The sequence below is a fragment of the Glycine max genome, chromosome 12, assembly GCF_000004515.6.
Source record: "Glycine max cultivar Williams 82 chromosome 12, Glycine_max_v4.0, whole genome shotgun sequence".
NCBI lineage: Eukaryota > Viridiplantae > Streptophyta > Magnoliopsida > Fabales > Fabaceae > Glycine > Glycine max.
The window spans coordinates 21,411,357-21,426,315 of NC_038248.2; the positions used below are offsets into that span (position 1 = coordinate 21,411,357).

Below are 14,959 nucleotides of genomic sequence, written 5' to 3' on the forward strand. Positions count from 1 at the left end.
CCTTTTTCCTTTTACTCAGAGGTGTATACCTCCATGGGATTGTGTGGCTGTTTTGGTATGGGAAAGGAACAGGTTTAGCTGCCGAGGGGTATCGGGGCTTTTGTGAAGCTGCATCCTTGGTGAAATATATCACCAAAGGTTTAGGCCTTCCAAAACTTCTCTCATCCGCGGACTGCACACATATATGCTGTTCTTCCCTCCCCTCATCGCCGACTTCCAGTCGGCCTTGATCTATCATTCATTGCAACAATTCCTCCACTGCTAAACATGTTTCCATGTGATGTAGCGAGCCGGGGTGCAACAAACAAGAATCCTCTTCATGCCCACCACGGGGAATTACACCTCCCTTTTGTAGGGCCTCATAGATAAACCTCCTAGGGGTCGCCATGTCCTTTAAAGGCTTAGACCTGCACGACCTATTCGACTCAATGGCGTTAACTGCTCCCCCTCCATGATTGGCGAGCGGTTTTGTTTTTACATTGGGTCGATCCTCTTGAAACGTCAGCCATCCGGCGTCTATCAAATGTTGGACCTTGTATTTAAGGGCCAGACATTTTTCAGTGGAGTGACCTGGGGTTTTCCCATGGTACGTGCAAGTTGCGTCATGATCATACCATTTTGGGAAATGATGTTGGTAGATCTTCCTGGGAGTTATTACGGCCATTTGGTTGGCGATGAGGGACGACAAGAGGTCTTCGTACGTCATTGGGATCGAGGTGAATTCTGGAACTGGCTTCGGGGGAAAGTTCCTCATCGCGTTGGAACCGGCACCAAAGTGGGCATTGCCGGCCGGGCGAGTCGTGGTTGGAGTCAGAGCTTGGGGAGCCTCCCTCTGGATGGGGGCGGGCGCTCTAGGCTGTACGGGCGCTGAATTAGAGGAGTTCCTGACGCGAGCTGAAAAGCTCGGATGATGTTGCGCGTACTGATGTGTACCATGAGAGGTCTGCGTGGGCTTGACCCATGCGGGCGCCAAAGTGACGGCATGGGTATCTCCTTCCTTCCTTTTTTCCCCAGTTGCTCCGATTCTCTTAGCATTGGCACTTGTGGAGGAAACGTAATCGAACTTCCCTCTTTTCAACCCTACTTCGTGATGTAAGCTCCATTGGAACTTGTAGGCCTAGGATCTTCTTCATCAATAGATTCCTTTGCTTCTTGGAAGATGAATGGCAGTGGAATGGAGAAAGGAAGAGAGAGAGGAGACACCACTTCAAGGAGAAGATGAGTCTAGAAGAAGCTCACCACCATAGGAGGCCATGGATGAGAGCTTGGAGGAAGAAGGAGATGAATGAAGGGAGAGGGAGAGAAGAGCATGAAATTTTGTGCTCTAAATGAGCTTTGAAATCTGAAGTTTAATATTCAAATGATCAAAGTTTAAAAAAAATGCACACACATGACCTCTATTTATAGCCTAAGTGTCACACAAAATTGGAGGGAAATTTGAATTTCAATTCAAATTTCACTTGAATTTGAAATTGAATTTGTGGAGCCAAACTTTGGAGCTTAAATTTCACTAATCATGATTAGTGAATTTTAGTTATGGTTCAACCCACTAATCCAAGATCAATTCCAAGATTCTCCACTAAGTGTGCTTAGGTGTCATGAGGCATGTAAAGCATGAAGGACATGCACAAAGTGTGACTATATGATGTGGCAATGGGGTGTAGTAAGCAAATGCTCACCTGCCCCTCTAAAATTTAATTGGATTGGATAGAAAACTCCAAGTAGATTGTGCCAGAGATGCACGAGAAGCCCTAGGGTTCTTATGAGCCTTAGGGTAGATTTCAGGCCCATGGGCTAAGTACGAGCCCACTTATCTTTGTAAATATTAGATTAAGGTTTCATTATTTTTGGGCCTTGTATTTAGGGATCCATAATGTAGGTAGGGTACCCTAGAAATATAGGATTTTTCAGCCCTTGTATTTTAGGGCACCTAGACTAGTTTTTGTATTAGGGGTAGTTTTGTAATTTCACATGCACTAAGTGAATATTTGATGTGTGTTGGGAAATAAATTTAATTGGATTGGGCTTCAAAATAAATTTCATAATGTGGAGGTTGTCTAAGAAGGGAAATTTCTTTAATATTTGTCTTTATTTCAAAATGTCTTTCCTTCTTAGCTAACCTCTTGGAGAAGACACTTACCTCCTTACACTCCTCCTTAACCATTAAAGGTTGTCCTTCTTCTTGGGGGTAGATCTCTTCACTAGATTCTTCCCATTTTGCTTCTTCACTTTTACTAGAGGAAGGTGAAGTAGTAGCCTCATCTTGGCTACTATAAATGTCTTGGCCCCCCATAATCATGGTTTTCTTGGTGGGGCATTGAGAAGTAATGTGTCCTCTTCCAAGACATTTAAAGCACTTCATGGAGCTAGTCTTCTCTGGCATACTAGCCTTAAGGGGTTTTTTTTCTATTGTCTTCCCCTTATCATCTTTAGGCTTAGAAGGTCTCACCCCTATGATTTCTTGACCTTGGTCTTTCTTTGGATAAGAGTGAGAACCATAAGATTTTGAAGTAGACTTCCTTTTAAGTTGTTGCTCTACCCTTATTTCCCAATCTAAATTAGCCTCTACATTGTCCTTCCCATGAAAGTATGAGAGGTTAATGTTAGTCTCTTGAGGCTTTCTTTCCTTTTCTTTCCTATGGGAGTGAGGTCTAAGATGTGACCTATGCCTTCCTTCATAATAGTCACGAAGTTCTTCACTTAGGCTCTTGCAAGAGTTATGACTACTATAGGAGGCATGTTTTTCTCTTTTCATTTCTTTCTTCCTCTCTTATTTTCTCTCTTTCATCTTGACTTATTTCTTCCACTCTTTTTTTACCTTTTTCTTTTCTCTCTTATTTTTCTTTCCACAACTTAAGGGATCTCAACTTATCTAATATCTTATACAATGGGTCCTTAGGAGTAGAACCCTCACCATTAACACTAGATGAAGAATAAAGACTCATGTTGGTTCCTAAGTTATGGTTCTTTCTTGTTGGGGGTTTGAAAACAAAAGGTAAAAGAAACAATGGTTGAAACTAGCCAAAATAAACACTAAAAGAGGTGTGAAAGATAAGGTAAAAACTAATTGGTAAAAGGCAAGCTATCTAGGCGGTTTGACAATGGAGGGTAAAGGAAATAAGCTATGAAAGTAAGCAAGAAATTAAAGTGCAAGAAATGCAAACTAGGCGGATCCTAAGAGTGTTTGGATGACCTCATTTAAGGTTCCCAACAAAACACTCACTATCCTAAGGGAAAATTGCCTAAAATTATTACACACAAATGGAATTAGGGTGACCTAGCGGAGGCTCCCAACTTTCTTCCAATGAAAGGCCTTTTTGTTACAAAATTTGAAAGCAAAGAAAATTGCCAATTACAAAATTACAAAGAAAAAAGTCCTCAATTGAGGTGGCTATTCTCTCTTTAGTGTTTCACTCAATTTGGAGTGCTTCTTAGTCCAATAGCTCTTAAGGTGGTTGGCCCCTTGCTTCTTGACTTAAATTCTTCAAGATATGGCACCAATCCTCCTTTCCAATTCCCTATATGGCAACTCACAAGCAAGGAAACAAAGAGACAAGCAATAACCAAAGTCCAAAAAAAAAATGAAATGAAAGCTAAACCAATAGAGTTATAACAAGACAAATTTTCAAGGATTATTCAACAATTAAAGCAATGAAAAGCACAAAAAAGCAAGCTAGGACTCAAAGAGAAACCTAGAATGGCTCTAGAGTAGAGTAGAAAAACTAAAAAAAAAAAAGACTCAAGAAACCTCTAGTTTTGGCACTTGTTTTCACAATAATTATCAATTGAAATTTCAGAACTAGGATTGGTATAAAATAGGCACCAATTGTAGAACAAATTTTGAGCCAAAACAACAAGCACACTTTCCTTTCACTTTTTTTTTCATGGACACTGATTTTTCTGCCAACTTGTGAGATTTTTCTTATTTTTTCCTTTAATCCAAATCGCTTGGTTCTTTTTTTTTTATAATTTTGGTCCAGATGTCTAGAAAATTCAGTAAAACTTTCAGCTCAAAAAACGTAGTGACCAATTCCCAGAAATTTATACAAGTTCGTATGTTCAAGCTGCCAGCACCAGCGATTTCAACCTAGAAATCAAGAGTAGTGTTTATGTTGCTTAAGGCTTGGATAGTTACAATTTGTTTTTTCTTATGCTTAATTATCTTGAATAACACAATTCAAGAGAGCTTAAGACTTATTTTGATTCACAAATCCAGCCACAACTCAACACCACAACTCAACTTCATCATAGGCATCATGTAGGAAACTTAGAAAACAAAAAAAAAGGAGTTCAACAACAAGACTACTTCTAGGAATTGATTTAGAACATGTTATGAACTAAATAACATGCATGAATTAGACTTAAAATTCAAAAGATAGGCTAAGAATGACAAGAATACATGAACAAATGTATCTATAATTCAATCAACAAAATAAAAATTCAACACAAACTTAGAACATAATGTGACAATTACTATGACTAAACATGACTCTAAGACAATATGGATTAAGTGATTTACACTTAGATTTTTGTGTTTTTTTTTCTAATCAATATTTTGGAAGAAAAATTTAGATCTAAGGTTCAGCACAAGAATATTATGAATGAAAAATGATAGAACCTAAAATAAACACAGAAACATGATTCAAGAGTAGATCTACAAAATATGAACCATAGAAATGCAAGAACAAGTGTAGATCTAAGATTTAATCGGTTTATTTTTTTGAATCTACTCTAAACAGAACCAAACCACAAGACAATGGAGGATATACAAGGAGAATAAGATGAAGAACAAGGAATTAAAGAGAATTCACCAAACAAAAAGATAGAGGAAGCAAAAGAACATCACCTAGATGAAGATGCTCTTGATACCACATGATGTAAGCTCCATTGGAGCTTGTAGGCCTAGGATCTTCTTCATCAATGGATTCCTTTGCTTCTTGGAAGATGAATGGCAGCGGAATGGAGAAAGGAAGAGAGAGAGGAGACACCACTTCAAGGAGAAGATGAGTCTAGAAGAAGCTCACCACCATAGGAGGCCATGGATAAGAGCTTGGAGGAAGAAGGAGATGAATGAAGGGAGAGGGAGAGAAGAGCACGAAATTTTGTGCTCTAAATGAGCTTTGAAATCTGAAGTTCAATATTCAAATGATCAAAGTTAAAAAAAAAATGCACACACATGACCTCTATTTATTGCCTTAAGTGTCACACAAAATTGGAGGGAAATTTGAATTTCAATTCAAATTTCACTTGAATTTGAAATTGAATTTGTGGAGCCAAACTTTGGAGCCAAGATTTCACTAATCATGATTAGTGAATTTTAGTTATGGTTCAGCCCACTAATCCATGATCAATTCCAAGATTCTCCACTAAGTTTGCTTAGGTGTCATGAGGCATGTAAAGCATGAAGGGCATGCACAAAGTGGGACTATATGATGCGGCATTGGGGTGTAGTAAGCTCACCTCCCCCTCTAAAATTTAATTGGATTGGGCTTCTACCAATTCAATTAAATTTATTTCCCAACACACATCAAATATTCACTTAGTGCATGTGAAATTACAAAACTGCCCCTGATACAAAAACTAGTCTAGGTGCCCTAAAATACAAGGGCTGAAAAATCCTATATTTCTAGGGTACCCTACCTACATTATGGAGCCCTAAATACAAGGCCCAAAAATAATGAAATCTTAATCTAATATTTACAAAGATAAGTGGGCTCGTACTTAGCCCATGGGCCCGAAATCTACCCTAAGGCTCATAAGAATCCTAGGGCCTTCTCTTGCATCTCTGGCCCAATCTACTTGGAGTTTTCTATCCAATGCCCTTGTGGGGTAGGATTGCATCACTTCAATTCTTTCCCCAGTGAATACCAAGTCCGCGAAGCTGGAAGGCATGTAGCCTACCAACTTCTCATAGTAAAACACTGGCAAGGTGTCTACCATCATGGTAATCATCTCCCTTTCGACCATGGGAGGGGCCACTTGTGTTGCCATGTCTCTCCACCGCTGTGCATACTCTTTAAAGGTCTCACCTTCCTTCTTAAACATATTCTGTAGCTGAGTGCGATCGGGAGCCATATCAGAATTATACTGATATTACCTTAGGAAAGTAGTAATCAGGTCCTTCCAAGTACAGATGCGGGAAGCTTCCAGATTAGTGTACCAAACAACCGCGGCTCCAGCCAAGCTATCTTGGAAAAAGTGTATTAACAAGTTTTCATCCCTAGAGTGCGCCCCCATCTTGCGACAATACATCTTGAGATGGTTCTTAAGACAAGTCGTCCCTTTATACTTGTCGAAATCAGACACTTTGAATTTTGGGGGGATGACGACATTCGGTACCAAGCAAAGATCTGTCATGTCCGTGAACGGATAGTCACCAAAGCCTTCAACAGCTCTCAATCTCTCCTCGAGGAGATCGAGTTTCCTTCTTTCTTCGACCGTCGGGGGTGGTCCTTCTGTGGACAAGAATATTGGTTGTGCTGTGAGGTTGGGCTGAGGCAATGTGTTTGGAGCCGGCCCCATGACGAGGATCGGGGGGTAGAAATCGACATCCCCTTGGGCATACTCTCGATGATCTTCATGGACCTCGTCGGGCTGTCAAGGAGGCTCCCCTTCGAGGATGGGGGAAAAGACATGACCCGCATCATCATGCATGACTGGCGGCGTGTAATTAGGCGGTAATCCATAAGGGTAAGCCACCCGGTTGTATCCCAAATGGGGGTTGCTGTTGTGCCCCAGTGTGCTCCTTTCTCATCCTACCGTGTTTGGGGGAGGATGGTCCGCGGTAGCTAGGAGAGTTGGGTCTGCTTCGGTAGCCGAACTAACAGCAGCAGCGGTGGCCACGTTTTTCTCCATGAGTTGTCTCATTCCTAACATGGCCTCCATCATGGAAGCCATTTGTTCTTTCAAAGTCGACATGTCAGCTTTCATCTGTTCCCGTGTCTCCTCTTGATCTCCCATCGTTCTAGATTTGGATCTGGTGCGATAGGGATGCCTTGGGGCACGTTTAGTTATGGTGTATTTCCTAAAAAACCAAACGTGTGGAGTAGGTAAAGAATAATGAATGCATGCTAGAGATAAAATGCAGAAGTGATTTGATTCGCACTGACTTTTGGAGTAAAAACATGGGATAAACTCATTTTATTCAAAAAGTTATAACTAGTCAAGATCTGAGTGACAATATAAGTTTCCTAGCGGTTTCTAATTATATAGGTCATTAAATCTATCATGTGCTGACAATAGCCGAGAAGTCCGTGGATCTCTTCGGGGGCGGAGTAGGTGTTCACCATCACTTTGGCCTTGGCTAGCAATCGGGGAAGTTCTTGACTCCCATTCAAGGTAAGAGCAAATTGGTCCATCCACATTGTTGCCTCTTGATGTAATGAGTCGATCACCCTTCCTCTAGCCTCCTTTTCCGCGTACACTTGGGCATACTCGTCCGCCACTCTATGCTCGTGGGCCGTGGCTAGATTTAGTTCTTCTTGGTATTTGCTGACGATGGCTAACATGTTGGTCTCTGTCTCGCATAACCGCTGAGACAGGTTTCTTTTGGACCTTGAGCAAACCTTCAACTCATCTTTCAAGATCAAACTATCTACTCGTGATTGGTCGCTTTCCTCTCTCCGGAGCTTAAGCTCACTGTTGCTGCCCCACAGAGCCCCTCGGAACTTGTTCCGGCCGTGCTCTTCCCTACGAGCCCTCTGGGTCTCTTGTTCCAAGGATTTGGTGGTAGCTGTATTTATATCTCTCAGTTTGGCATTCTCCTTTCGGATCTTCAAAGCTGCTGATTTGAACCTTTCTTTGACTGTTTGAGCTTTCTCGAGTTCTGTTCTAAGGGCCTGCACCTCTTCATCTTCCTTTGGTGCCTCAACTTCCTCCCTTTTAGCGGTTCTCAAACATGGGAGCCAATCCAAACCTTGCACGTGGGCTCTCAACCACTTACGGTAGCCACCGATGGGCCCATTGTTACTGCCCCTGAGTTCTTTGTCCTTCTTTCGCACCACCTCCCATGCCTTGCGGACCTTCTGAAGTGTCTCCACGTTGGCCTTATTGAAACCTCGTGAAATGACAGGCGCGATCTCTTCCTCCAGTGGTGCCCCTCTCATAGGGTAGCCAAGTTGTCTTATAGCAAGAACGAGATTGTAACTGATGCAACCCCTCGTCCCCATCATGGGAACATTCGAAAATCCTCCACATGAAATAAGAACTCCGATTCTTCCTTTTTTTCCATCGAGGGAACTAGTTGATAGACGCTTCTTCTTTGTTTGCTAAGAGTTGGTCCCAATTTGCGCCTCCTTTCTCTATGCATGAACGGTGACTTTCTAGTGGGCAAGCATGCCTTACCTCTTGGCGAAAAAGGTGTGAAACCAACCATACATAAAGAGCTGGAGTACAACAAACAATCCTCGTACTGCTCTTCTCACATCTTCGGTCGAAGGTGTCATATAGGTTGGCTAGCATAGCGACAACCGAGCTTTCCTTGTGGTCATGATAGGCGAGAAAAGCGTTGATCGCTGCTAGGTCCACCAACCCATCCACATTCGGAAAGAGGACTCCTCATTGCGAGAATGTCTATGAACGGGGCCCATTCGCCTTTACCTGCCAAGTTTCTTGCTTTTGCCTCCAAATATTTTCTCGGTATTCCAACCACCCCATTTTCGACTTGCTTTCTGTGGTCTAATTCCTGCGCCGAGATTTGGACTATCTTAGAAATTCTAACTAATGAGGGATAGAACCCTGAGAAGAGGTATGGTCTCCTTTCCCCTAGAGGGCATCCTAGGATCTCTTCAAATTCTTCTACCATGGGTGATAGCTGGAAGTCCCCAAAGGTGAAGCACCTCAACGGCTGATCATAATACTGGGCGAGGGAGGCAATGGCCTCTGTGGAGACTTCTACCATGGCTAGGTCCCAGATTTTACCGTAAGCTTTGCGAAAAGCTTACCGCTGGAGCTGACCCATCAACTGCCCTAACTCTTTTAGACTAGTGATCCCTAGGCTCTTGACCTCAACTTGATAGAACCTCTTTTTAAGCGAAGGCGTTTGACTTGATCCCATGTTTTACTAAAGTGAAACAAAATCGGTGTGAATCAAAACTCCGACATCTATCATGGGTGGAATGGATGAATGCATGAAGAAATGCATATGAGACAGATGCAATTTATGAATACGGGAGCCTGGGAAATTGTCTCCTTCTTAGATACAACGTCTCGGGGTAGCACGGTGCCTAACGTATGTATTTAAGAAGGTGACACGGACCCTCCGTTGGTTTGCCAAAGAGAGGGGATCAAGACAGAACCCGTGCATGATGCATATGCGAAAGGCACAACACGTGGATGTATATGGTACGACAATATTCACAAACAAATATAAGCAAAAAGGTACGTGACACTTATGCATGGCAGTGTGAAAAATGGCACGCAGCGTGTTTGCTCCGTGCCTCTATTTTAGGTACCTACATGGGAAGGAGCTAAAAAGGCTTTTAGTGATAATTCCCAAGGTGGTCATATCTCTCTTGATGGTCTCTAGAGGTATCATTCCCTTCGAAGAACATATTGCAGCAGTAGGGACTACTAGAAACAATATGTTATCAAAGAGAAAAACTCTAGATGAGGGTTCACTGTAATCAAGCAAGTCGGAGACCTAGCATGATCACAGATTCACCTCCGCTCCTTATGTTCCCACGAACCCGGGTATAGGGCCCTTTTTCAACTCACCATGTGTGCAAATAATGTTGGTGTTTGTGTGCATCAAATGAATAAATATTTACCTAATGCATACATTTTAAAACACACTAAAAGCATCAAAGAGTTATATACAAGAACATAAGAAAATAAAGGGAAACCAACAAAGGAGAAAGTCATGATAAAACATTGCACGAGATTAAATGGCCTAACTCTTTAAAAACAGTCTCCAGTGGAGTCGCCAACTGTCGCAACCTACCCTTCGGCGGGAGGGCGACGCGTGACTCGCGAGTGCGTCTTCCAAGAAAGGAACACGCGTGGAGTCACCACCAACGTTTATTTGAGGAAAATGTCGGAAAAACCAGAAAAGACGTGATCTACGAACTTTAAGTGAAAGGTTCGGGAGTTGTATTTACGCACCGGGAAGGTATTAGCACCCCACACGTCTGTCACAAGAGACGCAGCCTTTAATCAAATGTGCAAATATGACTTCAATTTATGTTATCTTCCCCTTTTTTCACGTTCTTATATCTTTTTATGCCTTATATATTTTTTATTTTTTGTGGTCGACGAGGGTGTTTCCCTTCCTCCTACGTATTCCTCAATTGTGATAAGGAAATCAGACCTACGTAGTTTTTTGAAAGTAAAGCGTTTGGTTAAGTTATTTTTTTATCCTTTTTTTGCAAGATATGTTTTTATTGAATGAAAGGTCATTTAAGGCGTTGGACCATTAAGCAATCTTTCGATTTTTTTTAAAAGAGAGAAAACATTAAGGCATTGGACCTTTAATGATCTCTTTATTTTTGAAAGAGGTAATAAAGTTACGTGTTGATTTTAGGCTTTTAGAAGTCCACGTTTAACCAATAAAAGCGGAAAAGACCATTTTCAAGGCGTTGGACCTTAAAAATGGATTTTTAGGTGATGACAAAAGTTTGATTTATGAATTGATTTTAGCCTTAGTTTCACTTTGGTTATTAGTCAATTCGATTAAGAAAGAAAAATCCCAAAGAAAAACGTCCGATTGATTTTTTTAGTTATTTCACTAAAAGATATTTTTTGATTATTATATTATTATTTTGCCTCTTTTTCGGTTTTAAACGTGGTTATGACATGACCGAACGGTCGGAATTCATTTTAACAGAAATTAAAAGATATTACAATACGAATGATCGGTGGAAATTTATTTTATTTTTTATTAGGCGAGAAAATGACTTAAATAAATGACTAAACCACGTCAAAAAGGGGTACGTAAAGTAAACGAAATGAAAATAAAAGCACGCGAAACAAATGAGGACCACTAAGGGTACATAGAATGAATTGAAAAGTTCGATTTCGAGAACTTACCGGTTGAAGACTGAAGAACGGTTGAAAATCTTAGCGAAATCACCCACGGAAACTTCACATAAGCGTTACGGAAGCGCCTCGGCTTGGATTTTCTTCACGGAAACAATTTTTCTCACTAATTTTAAGTGAATATCAGATACCAGGAGGGTTGAACATTTTAACAGAAATTAAAAGATATTACAATACGAATGATCGGTGGAAATTTATTTTATTTTTTATTAGGCGAGAAAATGACTTAAATAAATGACTAAACCACGTCAAAAAGGGGTACGTAAAGTAAACGAAATGAAAATAAAAGCACGCGAAACAAATGAGGACCACTAAGGGTACATAGAATGAATTGAAAAGTTCGATTTCGAGAACTTACCGGTTGAAGACTGAAGAACGACGAAGAACGGTTGAAAATCTTAGCGAAATCACCCACGGAAACTTCACTGAAGCGTTACGGAAGCGCCTCGACTTGGATTTTCTTCACGGAAACAATTTTTCTCACTAATTTTAAGTGAATATCAGATACCAGGAGGGTTGAACATTTTTGTTCTTCCCTCCTTCCCCTATTTATAGGAAAAGGAAGGAGAAACTTGCCACCCAGCTCACCCAGGCGAGCTAGGTTGCTTCCCGCCTTCTGGAGAACTTCCTGGAAGGCCCAAGTGGGCCTGGTTGCTATTTGCACCCCCTATTTACTAAATACACCATTTGCCTTTTTTGCTGATTCTTTTTTCGTAACGTTACGGAAACTTATGAATTACGTAACGATACTTGTTTTCTTTCCGTAATGTTACGGAACCTTACGGATTACATAATCATCCCCTTTTTGCCTTCTGGAATGTTACAGAACTTTATAGATTGCGCACTAACACTTCCTTTTAACTTCCGGCATGTCACGGAACTTCACGGATTGTGCTACAACGCTTTCTTTTGACTTCCGGCATGTCTCAGAACTTCACGAATTGCCTAACGATGAGTGCCAAGTACCTCGAAGTGGTCAAACGAGGGTCGCATCCCAACAACAGATGGTTCCTGGACGAAATTAGGGTATGCACCACCTGCATTTGCTTTTGCTACTGTGGTATAAATGCTTTTATCTACCTCCCTTTTTTGCACTTGCTTTTGCTTGCCTTTACGGATTGTTGACAACTTACTTGATCAGAACAACCTTATGGAGATCAGGACAGATGCATTGAAGCTGTTAGTAATTTTGAGGCGGCATGTTCCTCGTGCCGCAGCAACAGTAGGAGTCTGGCTTAACATATTTCAGGTATTTATTTATATATACAGACTTTGGAAGGTGCTTGTCAATTATTTTTTATAATCCACTTCATATTAATTATAAATTGGAAAACATGTTCACCAAATAACCAACTATATGGAAGATATCTACACCATGAATTATACACTTGATTTGTATACAACTCTAATTTGAGAACATTTTTCATTTTGTAGTTTCTTATACTAATGTCTATATGCACCAACTGTGCTATTTTAGCATGGCTATATGATGAGGAGGGAAAATGGAAAATAGAGCCTGGACTTGCATCAATTTTAATCATGGAGCATGTCCTCTTGTTGACTAAGTTCGGTTTCTCTCGCTTCTTTCCTGAGGTGATTGTTTTGCTTCCCAAAAATAAGTGTATGTTTGAAAATACTTTTAAAACTCTATTGGTTGTAAGGCTGTTTCCATATTCATATTCATTTTTATATAATGTAGTTACCAAACATTCTCCATAAGCGAGTCTAGTGCGTAGTTTGTAGTTTGTTAAATGAAAGTGCCTGACTTGTTCTAAAATTTTTTACATTCAATTTTTTTTAATAAAATAACTATTATTTAATCACAAATCATAACTTATATAAATTTTTTATGATAATTAGAACTATTTTGTATTAATATTCAACCACAATTCATCAGTTATATTTTTTTCTAAAATTATACTATAGGTTATGCAATTTATACCTAGTAATTAATTGAAATCATAGACAATATGAATATTTTTGTTTATTTGACAATAATATGGATAAAATTTTATACATGTAATATAACAATTTTCAGCACAAAATATTGAATCGTGTAATATAAAATTTTAATCATGTAATATAACATATATCACAGTATAAGAATCATTGTTTATTCATGTGTGTTCCCATTATAATACTATTATTTAAGAAACTAGATCAACAACTCACCGTTGATTTGCATGGTTAGGAGTGGACAAACTAGATCAACAGCTCACCAACTAGATTTATTCAGCCTCTATTAGCTTATTTATTTATTTGTTATATAACTAAAACTTATGATATTTATATAACTTAATAATTATAAATTAATATAACATAACAGTTTTATACATACTATAATAAATTTACTATTAGCTTATTTATTTGTAATGTGTGAATTTTTTTGTTTTGTTAATTAATATAAATTAATTTTCAGATGTACCATATAACTACTATTGAGCAAATTGAGACAATGTTACACTTTTGCTTAATTTTAATAAAAAAATGTTAAGTAAATAAAATAAATATATTTTAATATTTAATATTAGGACCATGGTTGTAGCATTTATATAATTATGATGGTTTTATGATATTTTTAGAGATCTAAAGCCAATTTTTTTATTAGTGTTTGGGCCACAAGAGCAAAATCTGCGTTCTCAAGGTGGAAGCGGCAATATGGTAATTGTTGTCCTTTGCAGACATGGAATTTTGTTTGAGCATATCATAATTGTCCTTACCTAAGTGATGAGAGGCTTGCAAATTTGGGAAGAAAAAAATACTATAAAATTTATCTAGTTTGAAGCGAAAGTTTCCCTGCCCCTCTAATACCTAAATTAATTTCCTGTAATTTCATATCTTGCAGATTTTCAAGAGTGGACCATTTTTCATATCTTCCAAAGGTGTGTTTTTTCCCAGTAGTTTACATATTTTCTTCCAAGAAACAAAACATTTATGTAATTTGTAGCAGCCGGTAAGAGCAGATCTGATGTGTCTTTTCTTCTGTGTTATACATGATAGTCCTAACTCTTACCTAAATGTTTAAAGCTAAAGGTAGAGGAGAAATGAATGTTGTAGACTGATAGTTTTCTTTCCCTTTTATAGAATAAATCACTCTCTTTTGCATCTTTGCAAACCTCTCCTCCATTATGAAAACCTATAGAAATCATATAGAATTTATAAAATACACTAACTCCACAATGCAATTCCTCTTTACAGGTACCTTTCTTCTTGAACTTAACTCCTCATACCTTCAAAGTTTCATGTTTTTGTTCATTTTTTTTTTTACTCTTTTCCTTGAGATGAATTAGTTGGTATTATGAGAACTATATCATTTTTTCTAGTTTGTGAATTTTAATTAATTAAAGTGTATAATCACAAATTAGGCTAACAAAAATTTAATTGTGTGTAGCAGGTTGTTGTAACTTTTCAAAGGCCATGTTGCAGCAGATCTCTAACTTTGTGCAGCATAATAATAAGTTCATGTATATTTAATTAAAAATTATAATCAACAAAGAGTGTAATTAAGAACTAGTTTTATTATTATTATATAACATTTACCTATAGAAGACCGTAGGTACAAGTAAACTGACTTTTACCTACAGTTAGAGATTATAGGTATAAATTAATATTTTTTACCTACACATTTGAAATAGTAGGTGTTACCTATAGTGATAGTTAAATTTGACTGTAGGTAAAAATATATTCGTAGGTAAAGCCTATAGTGACAGAGTATTAGTTGTCACTGTATACCCCCTCAAAGTTGACGCAAAAAATGTCTGTAGGACAAAGTCCTTTATACATCTACCTATGGATTTTGGACTTCTAGTGATAGATTTTGACTATAGGTAAAAGTCATTTTTCTTGTAGTGATACTCATATTTTTGTATAACAAGGTTCAAATCTCTTAAATCAGTACACACTCTTTTTCATAACTTGAACTATA

General features: G+C 38.8%; 1 long non-coding RNA gene across 1 annotated transcript; it reads left to right on the forward strand.

The window, feature by feature from the left end:
- The first annotated feature begins 13,884 nt into the window (after nucleotides 1-13,884).
- Nucleotides 13,885-14,753, forward strand: LOC106795374 (uncharacterized). The gene is made up of 3 exons (XR_001383805.2): nucleotides 13,885-13,916; nucleotides 14,119-14,232; nucleotides 14,429-14,753. It is a non-coding gene; the product is annotated as an uncharacterized lncRNA (long non-coding RNA).
- The last annotated feature ends 206 nt before the right edge of the window (nucleotides 14,754-14,959 follow it).